The sequence below is a fragment of the Rhinatrema bivittatum genome, chromosome 2 (genome assembly GCF_901001135.1).
Source record: "Rhinatrema bivittatum chromosome 2, aRhiBiv1.1, whole genome shotgun sequence".
In the NCBI taxonomy this organism is placed as follows: Eukaryota; Metazoa; Chordata; class Amphibia; order Gymnophiona; family Rhinatrematidae; genus Rhinatrema; species Rhinatrema bivittatum.
This window is the reverse complement of record NC_042616.1, coordinates 476,864,263-476,883,667: the sequence shown is the minus strand read 5'-3', so window position 1 is coordinate 476,883,667 and position 19,405 is coordinate 476,864,263.

Sequence of the window (19,405 nt, the reverse complement as noted above, 5' to 3'; positions counted from 1 at the left end):
CATATGCTCACCCTATGAAATTGCACTATTTGACTCCACAAAACTACAAATATGCCTGGTCTACTGCCCCCTGGCTCACTAGACCACATCTGCTCTCCAATAATTGAATTTTTTATGACCAATATCACACTAAACAAACCTATTATCAACCTAGTTGATTTCAGCATCCACATGGAAACTATCCCCACTCAATAACATGCCAAGCAATCATTGATACACTATCAATGCTGCGACTAAAACAAATCATCAATACCCCAACACACAAATCTGGACACACCATAGACCTTATCTTCATCAACACCAAAACATGGTTAACCTATGATACAAACATAACCAAAATCCCCTGGTCAGATCACCACCTGATTCAATCTAACATGACCTACAACTCCAACCTCACAACAACACAAAACACCTCGATGATGTGGACGTACCATCCTCCTTTTAACATAGAAACCCTACAAGAAAAACTAAAACTTGAACTAACAAATATAGATCTATCCAACTCCGAAAATGCCACAAAATCATGGCTCAACATTACCAAAACTGTTGCTGACAACATAAACCCCAGTATCACAAAGACAATAAAAAACACACAACATTAGAATCAGTGGTACAATGACAACATTAGATCTGTCAAACGTCAGCTCTGGAAGAAAGAAAAGAACTGGCGTAAGAATAAATCAACGTCATTGCTAACCACCTATTGAAGCTACCTATCCCATTACAAAAATCTCATACAATGCTAAAAAAGAATTCTTCTCAAACAAAATTAATAAATTCCAACACAACCCCAGAATGCTATTCTCCATAGTACAAAATCTCACAAAAATGTCAAACAACCAGAAAACACCATGCAGCAAAAAAGGAAGCAATGAGTTTGCCAAATTCTTTTTGTAAGAAAGTAATAAATTTAATCAACAATAATCTCAAAATTAACAGCCAAAACATCAAGATACAAAAAAAAAAAAAAAAAAAAAGAATTTCCAGACTGGCCTAACTTTGACCCAGCCTCCTCCCTGGAAATCCAATCATCAAAAAAAATTAACCCAGCCAACCACCCTCTTGGCAGCATTCCTATACCAATGCTCAAAACAATAGAAACCACCCTAACAAAAACACTCACTGATATTATATCTCTTATAGTAGGATACTACCCCAATTGTCTCAAATCAGCAGTAATTAGGCCTATCTTAAAAAAAAACAATCTAGACCCTGGCAACCCTCTAAATTATCGCCCTATCTTGAACCTACCATTCATATCCAAGTTCACTGAAAAGGTTGTACACTCTCAACTCACCAGCCACCTAGAAAAGAACAACATATTATACCCGACACAATTTGGTTTCTTGAAAAACCTCAGCACGGAAACACTACTACTATTAGGGATGTGAATCGTGTCCTCGATCGTCTTAACGATCGATTTCGGCTGGGAGGGGGAGGGAATCGTATTGTTGCCGTTTGGGGGGGGTAAAATATCGTGAAAAATCGTGAAAAATCTAAAAATCTAAAAATCGCAAAACCGGCACATTAAAACCCCCTAAAACCCACCCCCCGACCCTTTAAATTAAATCCCCCCCCCCCCCCCAACCCCCCCCAAATGAGTTAAATAACCTGCGGGTCCAGCGGCGGTCCGGAACGGCAGCGGTCCGGAACGGGCTCCTGCTCCTGAATCATGTTGTCTTCAGCCGGCGCCATTTTCCAAAATGGCGCCGAAAAATGGCGGCGGCCATAGACGAACACGATTGGACGGCAGGAGGTCCTTCCGGACCCCCGCTGGACTTTTGGCAAGTCTCGTGGGGGTCAGGAGGCCCCCCACAAGCTGGCCAAAAGTTCCTGGAGGTCCAGCGGGGGTCAGGGAGCGATTTCCCGCCGCGAATCGTTTTCGTACGGAAAATGGCAGGAGATCGACTGCAGGAGGTCGTTCAGCGAGGGTTCCGGCGCCTCGCTGAACAACCCTCCTGCAGTCGATCTCCTGCCGGCGCCATTTTCCGTACGAAAACGATTCGCGGCGGGAAATCGCTCCCTGACCCCCGCTGGACCTCCAGGAACTTTTGGCCAGCTTGTGGGGGGCCTCCTGACCCCCACAAGACTTGCCAAAAGTCCAGCGGGGGTCCGGAAGGACCTCCTGCCGTCCAATCGGGGTCGGGGGTGGGTTTTAGGGGGTTTTAGTGTGCCGGCTCACGATTCTAACGATTTATAACGATAAATCGTTAGAATCTCTATTGTATTGTGTTCCATAACGGTTTAAGACGATATTAAAATTATCGGACGATAATTTTAATCGTCCTAAAACGATTCACATCCCTAACTACTATCACTGAATGACACCATGCACAATGGGCAAAAATACTACTCATCCTCTTAGACCTATCAGCTGCATTTGACATGGTACACCACACAATTCTCCTGGATCGTCTAGCAGAAATAGGACTAACCAACACATCCCTATGATGGTTCTCATCATACCTATCTAACAGAAGCTACCAAGTAACAATTAACAATACCTTGTCCAAAAAAATAAACCTAAACACTTGAGTTCACCAAGGCTCTGCCCTTTCCAAAACACTCTTCAACATATACTTACTACTGATATGCCATCTTCTAAATGAACTTGGCCTGACTCACTTCCTCTATGCGGATGACATACAAATACAAATACCAATTCAAATTTCATTGGAAGAGACCTACAAGAAAACAGCCACATACCTATCCTCAATCAAACAACTAACTCGTATGAAACTCATAATAAACATTGAAAAAATGAAATAATAATCATGGAATGGAAACCCAGCCCCTCACCATGACCATGCCTCATGCTCGAGAATCAAATGGCCCCAATCTCCCCAATCACACATTCACGTAACCTAGGAACCTTAATTGACAATGAATTATCCTTCAAAAATCACATAACAACAAAAATTAAGGAGGGATAACACAAATTATTAACACTAAGGCATCTAAAACCATTTCTAACCCCAGAAGATTTCAGAACTGTACTGCAACTACTCATTTTCTCCAACATCGACTATTGCAACTCCCTACTACTTGGACTACCGTTCTCTAACATCAGACCACTCCAAATCCTACAAAACACAGCTGCCAGAATCCTAACAGGCACAAAAAAACACAAACATATAAACCCTATCCTTATATTCCTACACTGGCTCCCAATAAAATTTCGAATAGTATAAAAGACACTGACCATCATACACAAACTAATACATAAAGATCAAACAGACTGGTCAGGCATAAACATCAGTTTCCATACTCCTCAACAAAACCTCCGATCAAACAACAAAGGCCTCCTGATAATTCCCTCAGTCTGAACAGCACAACTCACAACAATCCATGAAAGAGCAATCTCCCTTGCGAGCCCCAAAATATGGAACATGCTTCCAAATGAACTAAGACTGCAACCCAACTTAAAAATATTAAAGAAAGATCTGAAAACATGGCTCTTCACCAAAGCCTACCAAGACACCCTAGGACAACCTAACAACCCCCTCGCTACAGACCTCCCAACTGGACATAAACATGCTAATATCCCTCAAACAACATAACGCCTTGAACACTTAATATTGCCAAATGTTAACATAACTGTTCCCCTAATTACTAACTGTCATCTTACTGTTACCTGGCTCTGTACTTTTACCTAACTGTACTTTTACCTGAATCTGATCATGATCATTGTACCACTTATTTAAATTGTCTATCACCGATCAAAACTTGTAAACCATTGTGATGGTGAAACCGAACGACGGAATATAAAACTTGATAAATAAATAAATAAATGAGAGGCTTCTAAGAAAACTAAAATGACATGGATTACAAACTGATTAAAAGACAAGAAACAGAGAGTAGGATTAAATGGTCAATTTTCTCAGTGGAATGGGTAAACAGTGGAGTGCCTCAGGGATCTGTACTTGGACCAGTGCTTTTCAATATATTTATAAATGATCTAGAAAGTAATACAATGAGTTAGTTAATCAAATTTGCAGATGTTATACAATTATTCATAGTAGTTAAATCACAAATAGATTGTGATAAATTGCAGAAGGACCTTAAAAGACTGGAAGATTGGGCATCCAAATGGCAGATGAACTTTAATGTGGACAATTGCAAAATGATGCATATAGGGAAAAATATCCCATGCTGTAGTTAAACATTGTTAGGTTCCATAGTAGGAGCTACCACCCAGGAAAAAGATCTAGGCGACATAGGTGATAGATAATACATTGAAATTGTCAGCTCAGTGTGCAGAGGCAGTCAAAAAAGCAAACAGAATGTTACAAATTATTAGGAAGGGAATGGTGAATAAAATGGAAAATGTCATAATGCCTCTGTATCGCTCCGTGGTGGGACCTCACCTTGTGTGCAGTTTTGGTTGCTGCATCTCGAAAAAGATATAATTGCACTGGTGAACGTACAGATAAGGGCAACCAAAATGATAAAGGGGATGGAACAGCTCCCCTTGAGGAAAGGCTGAAGAGGTTAGGGCTGTTCAGCTTGGGGAAGAGATGACTGAGGGGGGATATAATAGAGGTCTTTAAAATCATGAGAGGTCTTCAACGAGTAGATGTGAATCTGTTATTTACTCTTCTGGACAATACATGGACCCATAAGGTTAGCAAGTAGCTCATTTAAAACAAATTGGAGAAATTTCTTTGCCACTCAATGTATAATTATGCTCTGGTATGCATTGCTAGAGGATGTGGTTACGGCAGTTAGTGCAGCTGGGTTTAAAAAAAGTTTGCATAATTTCCTAGAGCAGAAGTCCATAAACTGCTACTAATCAGTAAGGATTAGTAACTTGGAATCTATTCATTATGTTTGGATACTTGTCAGGTACTTGTGACTTGGTTGGCCACTGTTGGACAAAGGATACTGAGCATGATGGACCCTTGGTCTGCCCTAGTAAGGCATATCTTATGTTCTTATGTTCTTATGTACATACGTGGGTTGCTTTTAAAATCTGCTTAGCATGCACCGGCCCAACTTGTTTGCGTATCTCCTGGATTTGGCATGTAGCAGGCTTTTGAAATTCACCAGTGCACTATGTTCAATACATTGGTACCTGTAATAAGCAGTGAAGCACTTCCTACCTCCTTTCAGCCCTTTTTAAAATTGAGTAAGTTGTTTTAGTCAGCCTCCTCAAACCAGTCTTTTTTTCTCTCACTAGTCACCCCCACTCCAGTCTTTCACTTTCTTACCAGTCTCCCACACCAGATTCTCTCTCTGTCACCAGTCACTGCCAACACCAGTCTCTCACTCTCTCTCTAGTCACTTCCCACTAGGATCTCTCTCTCAGAAGTTTTTCCCCACACAGTTTTCTTTGTATCTCTCACTAGTCACACCCCTCTCAAACTGGTCTTTCTTTCTCTTTCTCTTTCTCACTAGTCATCCCACATAAATCTCTCTTGCTCACTACCCTCTCTCTCATTCTCACCAGTGTATTCGGTCTCCCTCACACCAGTCTCTCTCTCCTCAGTCACCCCACACCAGTATCTCATCCTTACCAGCCATTCCCACTCTATTCTCTGTCTGACCAGTCATTCCCCCAACCAGTGTCTCTCTCACAGTCCCCCTCCACATGTCTTTTTCTCTCTCTCTCTCACCAATAATCCCCACCCAACCAGTCTCTCCTTTCTCTCACAATCAGCCCTAACCATTCTCTCACTCTTTCACTAGTCACCCATACCGGTCCCTCTCACTCACCAGTCATCTACCACCACAGTCTCTCTATCTCACCAGTCATCCCAACTTGTGTTTCTTTGTCTCTTTCACCAGTTCCCCTCCACACCAGTGTGTATCGCTCATTCTTTCTCACCTTTCACCCCCAAACACACCAGTGTCTCTCTCTCTCACACAGTCAACCACTAGTCCAGTTTCTATCTAACCAGTCACCCACTAACAAGCTCCATCTTTCTGAGAAGTATGCCTGAACACAAAACCAACATGGAGAAGGAAATCCTCAGAACCCTCTGCGTGTCTTTGGCCTGCCTGGGCTGAATGGACTCTGAGTGACTTACAGAATGTCCCTGGATATCTGTGGAGGCAAGCTGGCACCAGACAGGTGATGTCTATTCACAAAGAAGAAACCACAGGGGAGCTTCAGGCACTATTCTCAGGAGTTTATAATCCACACAGTTACAGACGTGTTGATTGTCTTGACCAGTAAGAGTTTACCAGAACAAAGAAAGTCATGGGAAATGGGCTACACATCCTGGGAAGCCGATCAGGGATAGTTAGGGATGATTTAATCATGCATTTGACATCACAACTTATGTAAATGATTCTTTGGGCAGTCATGCAAGTCTCTAGAACCTTCTATCCTTTTCCTGTATTTGAATGTTACCTATAAAAGAAGGATCACTTCCTGTATCCAGGGAGATGCTGGTCAGATTGTAAGACTAAGGGCACCCAGTACCCAGCATCTCCCAAGAACACTTATATTGACTAATAAAAATACATTATACTTTTTACTGAGTCTAAGTGTTCTTGTGTCCCTGGCCATAAACATAGAGTAAGCTTAACATTTTTGGCACCTGAACAGGGATTTGATAGCTGTGGCTATCTATGAAATTTTGAATTTTTTTTATTTTTTTTTTGCTTTACATGTGGCTATCTATTGTGGGGTCTTGCATCTGATTCTGCGGGCAGGCTCAGATCCAACACTAATACTCGGACCAATCTTGTCCGAAGGCTGTACCCAGATAAAGATTTCTGGATGTTTGATGTGTTTCCCAGATAAAGATTTCTGGATGAAGTTTTGTATTTTTTTTTATTTTATTTATTTATTATTGGTTTTTATATACCGCCGCTCATCAGAGATATCACGTCGGTGTACATAAAACAAAATCCGCAATTGCGTTTTACATAAAACAGTAAGAAAACAACTGAGAAAACTTTACATTAAAAATGGTTAAATGCAATAACAGCAAAACAATTTATAAAATATAAATAGATATATAATGATAGTATTATATAATGTAGTTATAACATTACAATTTATAACAGAGTCAAGGGAGAATAAAGAGGGGCAAGGGAAGGAGAGAATAAAAAATTTGAGTAGGGGAGGAAGAGAGAAAGGTGTGAGGGGAAGGGATTATATACAAGTGGGGCTGCAAATGAGCAAATTTGTAGTTTTGTTTATTGCATAGTGATACCTAGGAACAGAGGTTTCTGATTTCTGGATGACTGGTTATTGAAACAGTAGTACCTGGAAGAAAACAAAAGTAGTACCCGGAAGATGTGAGTACACCCCATGGGAAGACAGATCTGTAAGTAGTTAATCATGCCTATATAAATAATTTGCAAATTTAAATTTCTAGCTAAGTAAGTAAAATATTTCTTTTTGGCCAATTGCAAACAACAGTGCACTATTTTTTTTTTATCTACTTTGGGGACGCCTATTGTAGACCATTCTATTTAAGGAGTACTTATTAAGAGTGATTGTGAATTATTTGTCTGTATATTTGTTAATAAAATGTGTACTGGAAAAATAACAATAGTATAAGTTGTAAGTTGAAGTGTTGGGAAAGTATAATTTGCACTCTGTTTTTGTTTTTTTTTTTATGTCTGATTGTTATGGCAGTTTCAGCACTTGAAAGGGCACTGGGAGCTGGAGAGTTAACTGGGTTGACAGGTAAAGAGAAAGCGGGAGGATGTAAAGCTCCAGGTAATTCATATGGGTAATAGGACACAGTGGGCGAGAATTGGTTTACCTGACTGGCTTTTGTTTAAAAGGTATACACAGACTATGGAGGAATTAAAGTTGTGGACAGTAAGTGAATTTATTTTAGTAGATTATTTTACAAAGTTTGGTTTCGTCAGCTTTCTCTGGCTGGCTAACTCTGAATTTGGGTAGAAGCTCACAATATTGGGTTTGCAAACACTAAACTTAAAAGATTTTAGAGCAGACATAAAAGATATATTGCACTTCACCAGTTTCTCTCTCTAACCAGTAACCTCTACCCGAACCAATGCAGTTTCTCTCTTTCTTTCACCAGTCATATCTCCAATTAATCTCTCTCAACCTCACTAATCACAGCTCACACTAATCTCTCACTCTCTCACTAGTCACCCCCTCATCAGTCCCTCTCTTTCACCAATCACCTTTCACTAAAGTTTCTCTCTCCCTCACCAGTCAACTCAAGCAGTCTGTCTCACTCTCATCAGTCTCCCCACACCAGTTCATCTTTCTTATTAATCACCCAACCATTCTTTCTCACTCTCACACCAGTTTCTGACTCTATCACCAGTCACCCCCAAGAGTCCTTCTCTCTCACCAGTCACCCCACTCCCATCTCTTTTTCTCTCAAAACTCACTCCCCTAACCAGTCTCTTTCTCAGCTGTTACCCCACATACCAGTCTCTATCTCTCTCATCAGTCATTTATCTTTTCACCATTCTCTCAATCACTCACTGGTCACCCCCACACCAGTCTCTCTCTCTCACCAGTTCCCAAACAGTCTATCTCTCACCAGTCATCCCCTACTCCAGTCTCTCTCTCACCAGTCATCCCCTAACCAATCTCTCTCACTCTCATCAGTCATGTCTTACACCAGTCTCTCACTCACTCATGACTTCACCATCACACCAATCTCTCTCTTTCTCAGCATTCACTGACTGCTTCTGTCTCTCTCTTTCTCATCAGGCCACTTGACAAAGGAAAAATACACACCTTAGCTAGCAAAGATAGTGTGATATTCCCTCCAATAATCAATCGATGACAACAAATCATATACCAAGACAGTGTAATTTTCACTGCTATCTGCCTGTCTGCCCAGTGTCACAAGTTTACCTCAGCTACAATATCTGGGGTATTTGTATTTATTACAATGTCTTAATCACTTATGCCTAGACCCTTAGAAATATACATAATAATATACATAATTACTACAAAACAAAAATGAATAGCTATTATTAGCTAAAACAATTTAAAATTTGAAGCAAGATTAACCATTGCCAAAGTCTTGATCAAATATGCTGCAGTCTCAAGATATTTTTAGCACACCAGGTCAAGCAAAGGCTAATCCCAGAAAAAAGGATTTCAGGAGTATTTTAAACAATTTTGTACATTCCATCATTCTTAAGGTCTCAGGTATTGTGTTTCAAATAGAGGGTGCCACCACAGAAAAAGCAGGGTTTATTAAGACCTGGCTCTTCACCCACTCCTACACCTAACCTCCTTCCTCCCCATTCCACCCCCCCCCCCCTTTTTGTAAATATGTACAATTATCTATACTAGCTATATATGATGTAAGCTTCTCTGCCTTTTTTGTAAATATGTACAATTGTCTAGTTAGATTGCCTTTCCCCCCTTACCCTCTTCAGTGCCTTAGTTCTCTGCCTCCCCCCTCCCTCGCTTTCCTTGTTCTACTGGTTACTTGTTACATGTAAAGCCTGTTGCTTGTTTCGTTCTCTGTAAACCGACGAGATGTTCCCAACGTACGTCGGTATATAAATACCTTTAAATAAATAAATAAAATAAATCATGGATAGTTGTGTTGCTTTCATTGAGGGTATCTCTAGGATCCCTCTTTGCTGGGATCTAAGGTTTCATGTTGGCTGATAAATTCATAGTAGAAAATGTATCCATGAAAAGACCTACTACTGATTACTTTGTGAGTTTCGAGTAGCATTTTAAACAGTACTAGGAAATGAATGGGCAGCCAATGAAATTGAGATAGAATTGGGGGATATGGTCAGTACATTTTTTGCCACTAATCAAACAAGCTGTAAAATGTAAAAGTAGTAGTAAAGGTTTCAATGAAGTAGCTGGCAGCCCTACATAGAAAGTGTTACAATAGTCTAATGTAGGTAACACAGATGCCAGTACCACCAGTTTGAAATCTTCAGTTTCTAATAGTTCTTGGAGGAGAAGTCCATTAACTGCTTTTATCAAGTTGTCTTAGAGAATAGCCATTGCTATTACTGGCATCAGTAGCATGGGATCTACTTAATGCTTTGGTACTCGCCAGGTACTTCTAGCCTGGATTGACCACTGTTGGAAAAGATGCTGGGCTTGAAGGACCCTTGGTCTGACCCAGTATGGCAATTTCTTATGTTCTTATGATCTTTGCTTATGCAGGAGTAGCCAAGGAGGCAGCTGCACCTCTGCATTTTACCAATGCAGCTGCTTCGGAGTTACCCAGCTTATCCACTGATAGTAGTGGGGAGGTGACTATCCTTTTTTCCTCATAGTTTCCTAAAGTTGGTGTTTCTTCTTCTTTGAATGCCTATGGTCTTTCTGCCAATTTTGTGCCGGGTGAGTTGGTAACCAAGCTTAAAATATCTGCAGTAGTTACCTTAATCACTGTTTGAGAAGCTATGGAGAACTTTGCTAAAATTTTAGCATGCATGATTTAAAATTCCAGCTTATCTTCACTCGCTCATCAATACCCGTGTGTATGGGTATATTTCTACCTCCAAGATTGACTGAATTTTATCTAAATTCAGTATTGAATCATGTATTGAATCATAAATCATGAATCATGGTTACAAGATATCAGGTCCCAAACTGAGTCATTATCTTTGTTGCGCGCGCCGTCCATGCTCGGCCCGTGCACGGGCCTGCTCACCTCTCCAACTCCTCTGCAGGTCCCGGGTCGGCCTCATCAGCAGCAACTGCAAGCTCCTCCAGGCCTTGGCGTCCCATGGCGGTGGTTGCCGGGCCTTCCTCAGTGCACCAGGCCTCACAGCGGGGCTCAGCGTCCTCTGTGGCATCGGACCCGCCCCTAGGTGTGCACGCACGGACTGCCTGTTCCCTTAAAGGGTCAGGGGCGGGTCCTAGCTCCGCAATGCACCCTGATTGAATGCAGTACTAAAAGAAGTGCCTGCCTGCACTTCCTTGCCTTGGCAATTGGGTCAACACCGTTTGTGTGCTAGTTTGCCTCTGTATCTCATCGTTGTTCCAGTCTTGTTCCAGTCCTGTTCCAGCCCTGTTCCAGTGTCCTCCTGTTCCAGCATCCTCCTGTTCCAGCATCCATCTGTTTCTACGTTCCCCCAGGTAGTACTTCTTGGACTGACTCTCTGGTACTGACCTCTGCCTGTTCTTGACTACGTTGATCGATGCCTGGATATATTGACCTCTGCCTGTTTGAGACTACGCTGACCGCTGCCCAGATACTGACCCCTGCCTGGCTACTCGACCACGACTGATCTCTGGAACCTGACCTCTGCTTTGGCTGACTACTCTTGGACTGACCTTTGGAACTTGACCTCTGCTGCTACTGACCTTGCCTCCTTGATTCTGGCCTTGATACTAGCCTTGTCATCTCAGACACTGTTCTGGCCTTCACTGGTCCCTCAGACCTCTAGCCTTGACGTCAACTGCGCACCCTTGATCCTGGTGGGCACACCATTGAACTTTCTTTCTGGGAGACCCTGCGAGGCCCACCTAAGTCCAAGCGGCCCGGGTCCCCAAGGGCTCCACCCGGGGGGACCGCAGGCTTCCAATGGTGAAGCTCCAGCTAGTCTCTGTCTCCTCCTGTGCTCCACCTCCTAGTGGCAGGCGCTTCCTGGGTCCGACCAGAGAGCCTACCAACCCTGCTCCAGAATAAGGGTCCACCTCCAGGTGCAACAATCTTGGAATGTAGAGAAAATTCAAGTTGTTCAAGCTGATATGATTTAGGAGTGCAGTTCCATGTCTCAGCAACTTAACATTTTTTGAATTTTCCTAAATGTATAGAAGAATCTCCTATGGTAATCTTGAAATATATTTTCAAGAACTTTTGAAGATCCCTAGCATAAATTTACATCAATTAATAACATTTCCTTTCTTTCTTCTTCACCTCATTCTTTTGGTCCACTTGAGCATGGAAATGGAAAATCATATCTGACTGAATTCCTGGAGTTATCAATTCTGGAGATCATTAAGCATGCCAGTCTTGTAGCCTTCTTCATAGCTGATGTTGATATTCATTTTGTGATGTCCTCTTATGTTAGGAATCTGAACTCTTTATTTCATGGACAAAAAAAATCAGAATTTTTCCAGATATTTGTAGAGTTACCCAAAAGAAGAGGGGGTTTCTGGCTTTAAGGAAAGAAACCTTGGAAATAGGGGCAACATTTTCTATGTTCTTGCAAATGTTTTGTTAAATATTTCTTTGATTCTTATGTTTTTTCTTTCTTTCCAGAACAGCTTAAATCTTTCGTGAATGCCAGGAAAGTTCTGATATCATCTCCTATCCCTTCAGTGTCTTAAATCCTTTGTGTATATTATTAGCAGTCATGTTTGCCTCTAGTTATTGCTCTTCTTCACTGCAGTTTTCCTTTTTTTTTCTCTCTATTATTCTTTCTGCCTTCATTGTCTGTTTTTCTTTAATCACTAATAGTGATTTTTTTTTCCTTTTGCCTTTTCTTAGTTTTTTGAAAAATAGATTTCCATTTTTCTCAGTGTTTTTTGGGTCCTCACTGTTGCTCTACAGAGTTTTGTAATTTGTTCATTGAAATGTGATAAGTAAAAAGCTTATAAAAATAAAAGAAACTAGCAAAAGGAACTTTCCATGGAAATGTATTTTAGCCATAAAGAGGGCAAGTTTCAAAATCATTTCTGTAGGTGAAATTGTGCTTCATCCACAGAAATAGCATTTTACAAAACTACCCACTTAATATGTGGGTAAAAAGACATAGACATGGCCTGTATACATGTACACTTAACTGCAGCAAAGGGATTCCCAGAATAGGGGGGTTAAAGAGGGGTTTGCATGTAAGTATTTACTTTTATAAAGGTGAATTTTAAAAGCCCAACGTATGCATTAATTAGGAGATGGGCGAATATGACAGGCTCGTGCGCACCGAGCACATTTTAGAAGATGCCCAGATATGCACATAAATGCCGCAGCATGCTCATCCCAGAAGTTTTCAAAAAGGAGTGGGGTGTGGGCATGGTCTGAGTAGGACATGGACATTTCAGGATGTGAAGCTGAGATATGCACGTCAATGCTTAAGTGATCTGGTGCATAACAATGTCCCCTGCCATGTTGCTTTACTTCTGCTATGGATGCCATGTAAGTTATAAAATACACATAAATAGGCATACCAGTGGAGTTATAAGGGTTAGGGATAACTGGGGGGAGTGAAGGCTATAAAACCAGGGGGGTTTGGAAGACCTATGTCTTTACTGGGTGAACTGGGGACAAACTGGTAAAACTGGAAATGGTGGCGGGGGCCCATTTTAAATCCCCCCGATTTACACAGTAGAAGTGGTATTTGAGTGCACTTCCATGTGCCCACTTAAAAATTTGGAACAATGCATGCAGCCAGGCTATTTTATAACACGCGCGCATGTTATAAAATAGCTATGTCCCTGGGTGCGGGCTGACGAACACTCGCACATATGCGCCTGCATGCTGGTTTGAAAGATACCGACCCTAATTTTAATATTATGGAGGTCATTTTCAAATGTTTTCGTGTAAAACTGAGTTTTATGATGGTAATTTTAGAATGCGCACACATATGTCCATACACATGGGTATTGATGAGCGAGCGAAGATAAGCTTGAATTTTAAATCATGCGTGCATTTGTGCATATATGTTTTAAAATACATCAACCATGCTTAAGTATGCTCCTAATTTTAAGATGTTACTTGAGCAAAACTAGCTCGTGCATTTTCCTTAGGACTTTGTCAGCTTTTACGTGCATATGTAAGCAGATTTTTAAACATGCTCTTGCAAGGCACATTCCTAGTTTTCCAATTAGTCCAACAGTTTGTCCAGTTAATATTGAGGTCTTTCAGACCCCTTTGGTTCTTCATCCTGCAAGCTGCCCAGTTGACCTGGACCCCTCATCCTGTCCTATGTGCCCTAGTACTCGAGATCTATAACTTGGTCCTCATCAGGAGGAGCAATAAAGTTACATGGATATCTTGTCTACAAGCGTATGACCTACTCCTATGACCTACGCCTATGACCTACTCCTTTCCTACTCCTTTCCTACTCCTTGTCTACAAGCGTATGACCTACTCCTATGACCTACTCCTTTCCCACCCCCTTATTTATCATGTGCATTCAGATAGATACCCATGTAATTTGTGGCCTTTTAAAATCTGCATTGCTTGCATCTAGCCCACATAGACACATATGTGGGTATTTTTGCAAAAGCAATGCTTTTAAAGTCAAACTCTATAAGGTGAATTTTAAAAGCCCAATGGGTGCATGAACTAGGGGATGTGTGGGTGGACTATGACTCACACGTATGGGGGGGGGGGATTTTATAAAGTACGCACGGTGACGCGAGTAGGCCTTCTACAGTTCCCTAACCCTAACCTTACTCTTCCTACCTTTTCCCCTCTCCTCCCCGACCCCTAACCTAACCCTACCTAACCCCTAATTTTTTATTTTAATACTTATTGCTCCTCTGGAACAGAAGTATCTTTCACACACCGGCCGGCTGCAGGTGCACGCTTCCCCAGGACAGCAGCTAATGTCACTGTCTTGGCCTGCACCCCCCCCTCCCTGCCCAGACCACACCTTCCAGGCTGCCCCTTTCAGCAGGCCTGGCACTTCAGCACATAACAGAGGTTACACGCATGGCCAGGCCCTTTGTAAAATTCACACAAGTGCCGGCAATGTGCATAACCCCCGAGATTTACACGCGTGGCCCTTTTAAAATTGGGCCTTATGTGAGCTATTACTAAATTACCCACAAAGTGACTATTCATAATGGAGTCATTTTTCAGTCTGTTTGCTTTGGGATAAAGTACACAGTCACAATCTACCTGCAACCTTTGTACCAAACTTCAAAGATAATGTAAACTTGTCCTTTCTTTCTGAAACTTATGATGAGTACAAAGTATGCACAGATTTTTCGGCTGTTACTAGAATAGTAGATTTTGCAAGGAAAATAGCATATGTAAACTTGAAAATGCAATCAACATGCATTATTTTCCAATCCTGCCAAAAATGCGTTCTCCAGGAGCACTTCCTCTAAATGCAGCTAATTGTATATATGTTGGGGAATAATGCATATACTTAAGGGATGTCAGTTTTCATATCACCAATTTATGGGGTTAAATCACTATTTACCTATGTAAATGGCTTTCAAAATTGCACTCAAAAATTTTGAAAAAAGCTGGACATTCCAATAAACTTTTGGACATTCAACAGATGACCTTACATTTAAACTGGAAAAAGGATTTTTTTCAATCAGTGCTCAAAAAAGCTTTGGAATTTGTTGCTGGAGGATGTGGTCAAGGCATCTAACATAACTGGGTTTAAAAGGGATTTGGTCAAGTTTCTGGAGGAAAAGTTGTTATTAACCAAGTGAATCAGGGGGAGGGGGAGGAGGGATGGAATTATAAAGAAGTTGGACTCAGACAATTATTAGTCAGCTGCCGTTGAATATCTGTGCAGAAACCGCTACTTAGCTGGATAAGTTATATCCGGCTAAGGTAGATCAGCTCACTGGCTGGTCTAACTTAACCAATTAACTTTACTGGATAAGAACAAATATTTGTTGCGATCCCGGGTCGTGCCTCGAGATCTCCACTCACCACCCGGTCTGCTCTGTCCACGGGAGTCCCCTCCGGCCCACCGAACCAAAGACGTGGCCGCCCAAGCCTGAGACGCGGCCCACTGTGGCATCCCCCCTGTGAGGGAGACGCCGCCGGCGATCTGCTGCTGGCCCCGCCCCCTAGGCACGCGCGCGCACAGGGGCTCTCTATTTAAAGGGGCCAGTGCGGGAAAACAGATGATGCCTCCCTGCTGACATCAGACGCTGCTGGGATATTTAAACCCGGCAGCCACAGCTAGCCAGTGCCTTGCAACGAGGTTGACTCTTCGGAGTAGCTAGTTGTGCTTCCTGCTTCCCGGTTCCTGCTTGTTCCTGACGTCTGATTCCTGGCTCCTGACCTTGCTTTGTTCTTCGACTCTGGTTCCTGCTTCCGTCCCTGGTTTTGGCATCCAACGTCTAATCCCTGGCTCCTGACCTTGCTTCATTCTTTGACTCCGGCTTCTACTTCCATCCCTGGTTTTGGCATCCGATATCTGACTTCTGGCTCCTGACCTTGGCTTGTTCCTGGACTTCGGTTTCGTCTCTTCCCACTGCCGCAGGTACTTGTTCATCCCCGCCTGGAGGGTTCTCCTAAGCCCCAGTGGCTCGGGTCCTCACGGGCTCATCCCGGGGGGACCGTGGTCTTCCAAGGGTGAAGTCTCTCCTGACCTCCTAGGCGCCATCTCATCGTTGGATTACCTAGGCAGGCTGCCCTTCTGATCCTTGGTCGCATAGGATCCACCTAAGACCAAGAGGCCCGGCTCCCTATGGTCTCCTCCTGGGGGGACCTCAGGCTTCCAGTGGTGAAGCCATCTTCAAAGTCTCTCCTCAGCGCCATCTCCCAGCTGTGACGCTCACTGTGGGTATCCACAGCACACCTGCAGTCTCAGCCTGTCCAAGGGTCCACGAACATAACAATATTGCTATGTATCAGGTAAAGTTAAATGGATAAGTAGCACTGCCCTGATCAGCCCGCTGCCTGCTACTTTTATGCAGCTAAAAGATAGCAGGATAAGTGACTTAGGCTATCTAGTGGCCGCTGAATATATCCTGGTATTCAGTAGCCTGCCAGAAAGCTAGAAAAGTCATACTTATCTAGCTAGCAAGCACTGAAAGTGTTTTGAATATCTGCCCTTACATGTCTGGGCTACTAGCAGGCAAGGAGAATAGTTAGACCAATGATAGATAAAGTAAAAAGGTAAACTTAATTCCAAATTCTAACAACAAAGAAAAGGGTATGATCATTTTAGAACTTACATGCTAATTACAAAAATAAATTAGCTTTGCATTTCTTATTTTGGTGACTCTGTAAACAGAGAACATTTTTAAATTAGCCTTAAGTACCACCCCTGACACCAGCCCTCTAAAAAAAAGGGGGAAAAGTTACAGAAACCTTTAATAAGATAAAAGAATCCTGTGCAAAGAGCAATTTTTCAGTAAACAGTTTATGCTTCAGATAAATGCATATGAGATGGGGTTAGGAATAGTATTTTCCAAAGATTTTGAAGGGTCCAATTACCAAATATTATTGTTGTGAAGTAAGCTGTTTTCTGATTAAAATAATTGCTCTGTAGTCAAAAGGAGAAGCTAGTCATACATGGGCAAAAATGTCTCTGCTATTATTTTCAGGGCAGTATTTTCACTTTGGTCAAAGACTGTGCTCCAATTACAATGGCAACAACAGATGATAAAATGAACGATACCAACTTTGAAAATTGTCTTCCCTTTACACACTTTGTCTGAGGTTGTGGGTATTCACTCAAAGCTCTTGAGGGCCTCTATCAGGTCGAGTTTTCAGGATATCACTAATGAATATGCATGGGATAGATTTGAATCCACATGCCTCTACTGTATGCAAATCTATCTCATATGTATTCATTAGGAATCTTCTGAAAACCTGTCCTGTTGGCGGACCTCGAGGGCTGGGAGTGAATGCAACTGGTCAAAGGCCTTAGGGGTTATTTACTAAGCCATAATATTTTCCCCCAAAGGGAACTACCCCAAAGTGAAAATACCATGAGGGTTTACTACGTTACAGTACTTAGTACATCTTAGTAAAGCCCCATGGTGTTTTCCCCTGCAATAAAATACTGTAGCAAAATTACAGTGGAATAAAGGCCTCAAAAGTCATACAGCCTCTTCGCCTGGAGACGCCATCTTATTAAAGGGCCATATTGGCTTGATCAATCACCTCTCCAACATGTGTACACTCTCTCCCTGAGGGTCTTGTGATACCCACACTCACCCTCCCCACCATATCTAGATGCAGCCCTAGCATTAAAAACAACAAAAAAATTAAGTTTTTGCGATGAACACCTTTTCCCCTTACCTAATCCTTTTTTAAGAAAATACATCTCTTGGCTCCTAACCCCCTTTCGCTTTAGGCTCCTCCTAACCCTGCTATCACATGACAGGAGTATATCGAGTATTGTGGCTGGCCAGCCAACACAATTTTGAATTGATACAGTGTTAGGCCCAAAGCCTAGGAGGCAGTTTAGGCCCCACTAGGCCACCAGGTCTTAAAGGTATATTCAGGGGTGTGGATTGGGGGAGCCAGGTGAGTGAGTGGGATCCTAAAACTGAGGGTGGGGATTGGAGCCAGGGGTGCCTTTTCTTGAAAAGAGGCTGGGCAGGGGAGGGGGACAGGTGTTTGCCATATGAAGATAATTATTTTCATTGTTTTTTTTTTTTTAACACTGGGGCCACTTTAGAGGTGGTGGGGGTCTCAGAAGACCACCAGGGGACTACATTAATAGGGGAGTGGTTTATCAGTCCAATATGGTCTGTTAAGAAACCACCAAAAAATAGAAAAAAATAAAGATGCAACAATTCAAAATTAACAGAACATGGTATCAGAGTTTTAATTGAGCTACAGATACTGTCTCCTGTCCACAATGGGCTCCAGACAGATTCATCAGTAATCCCAACAAATGAGAGCAACTACCTGTTCTAAATTTTCATGTATGCAAAATCTCTTAAAAATTAGAAAAAGACCTCTATAACAATACTTATATTTATTAGTGCTGCCTTTAAGAAACTGCCCAGGAGCATCACGATGCATGTTAGCATCCTGATGCTGCCAGGGAAAGTTAATCTGCAACTCCTGAATTGTATTTAACTTTCAGGAAATTAATGTGGCTTGTGATTTTTCAGGCACGCTGCATTATTTTCTGTACATGAAATTTACTACTAATGTGATGCATTGCATGCAAAACACTTCATTACCATTTTTGCAATATTTGGGGTAAAATAATATGCAGTATTGAAAATACTACGTTATCGCTGTGTTAATAAATATTCCCTTAGTCTGGCATAAGGAGGTCGATATTTAGCTGCGTAGTGGCTAGTTAAGTTAGCCGGATATAGCCATCCGGCTAACTTAACAGGGATATTCAGAGGCATGAGCATGCGGCTAACTCTGGTCCGCCCAGAACACCTTCCACCTGCCCCTTGAACGCCCCCGACTTATGCGTCTAAATTCTATCTGCATAAGTCATTATGTAGGTAGAATATAGCCGCATTTGGCTTTAAATATAGCCAGCTAACCATTTAGATGGATAACATTTCAGTTATCCTTCTAAATAGCTTTTGAATATTGACTTCAAGTAGTTTAAAGAATTGCAAGCAAACATGTATGCAAAGATCTAGCTGATATTTAAAAAGACACCAGTCAGATATTTCTTTGTGCTGTCAAACCCTAAGATAAATTTAAAAATGGCTAAAATTTGAAGACAATTTGCTAATAAGTGTGCCAATAAAGTTTATCCATTTTTATATACTAACAAACTAGTAATCTGTTCTCTATCTAGCTAGCAAGCATCTGTGCAAAACAAATTAATTATGTACCAGTGAATTTTGTCTGTATCATTTGTTCACCCAGCTGTGCTCACCCATCAAGAAAACTATAGT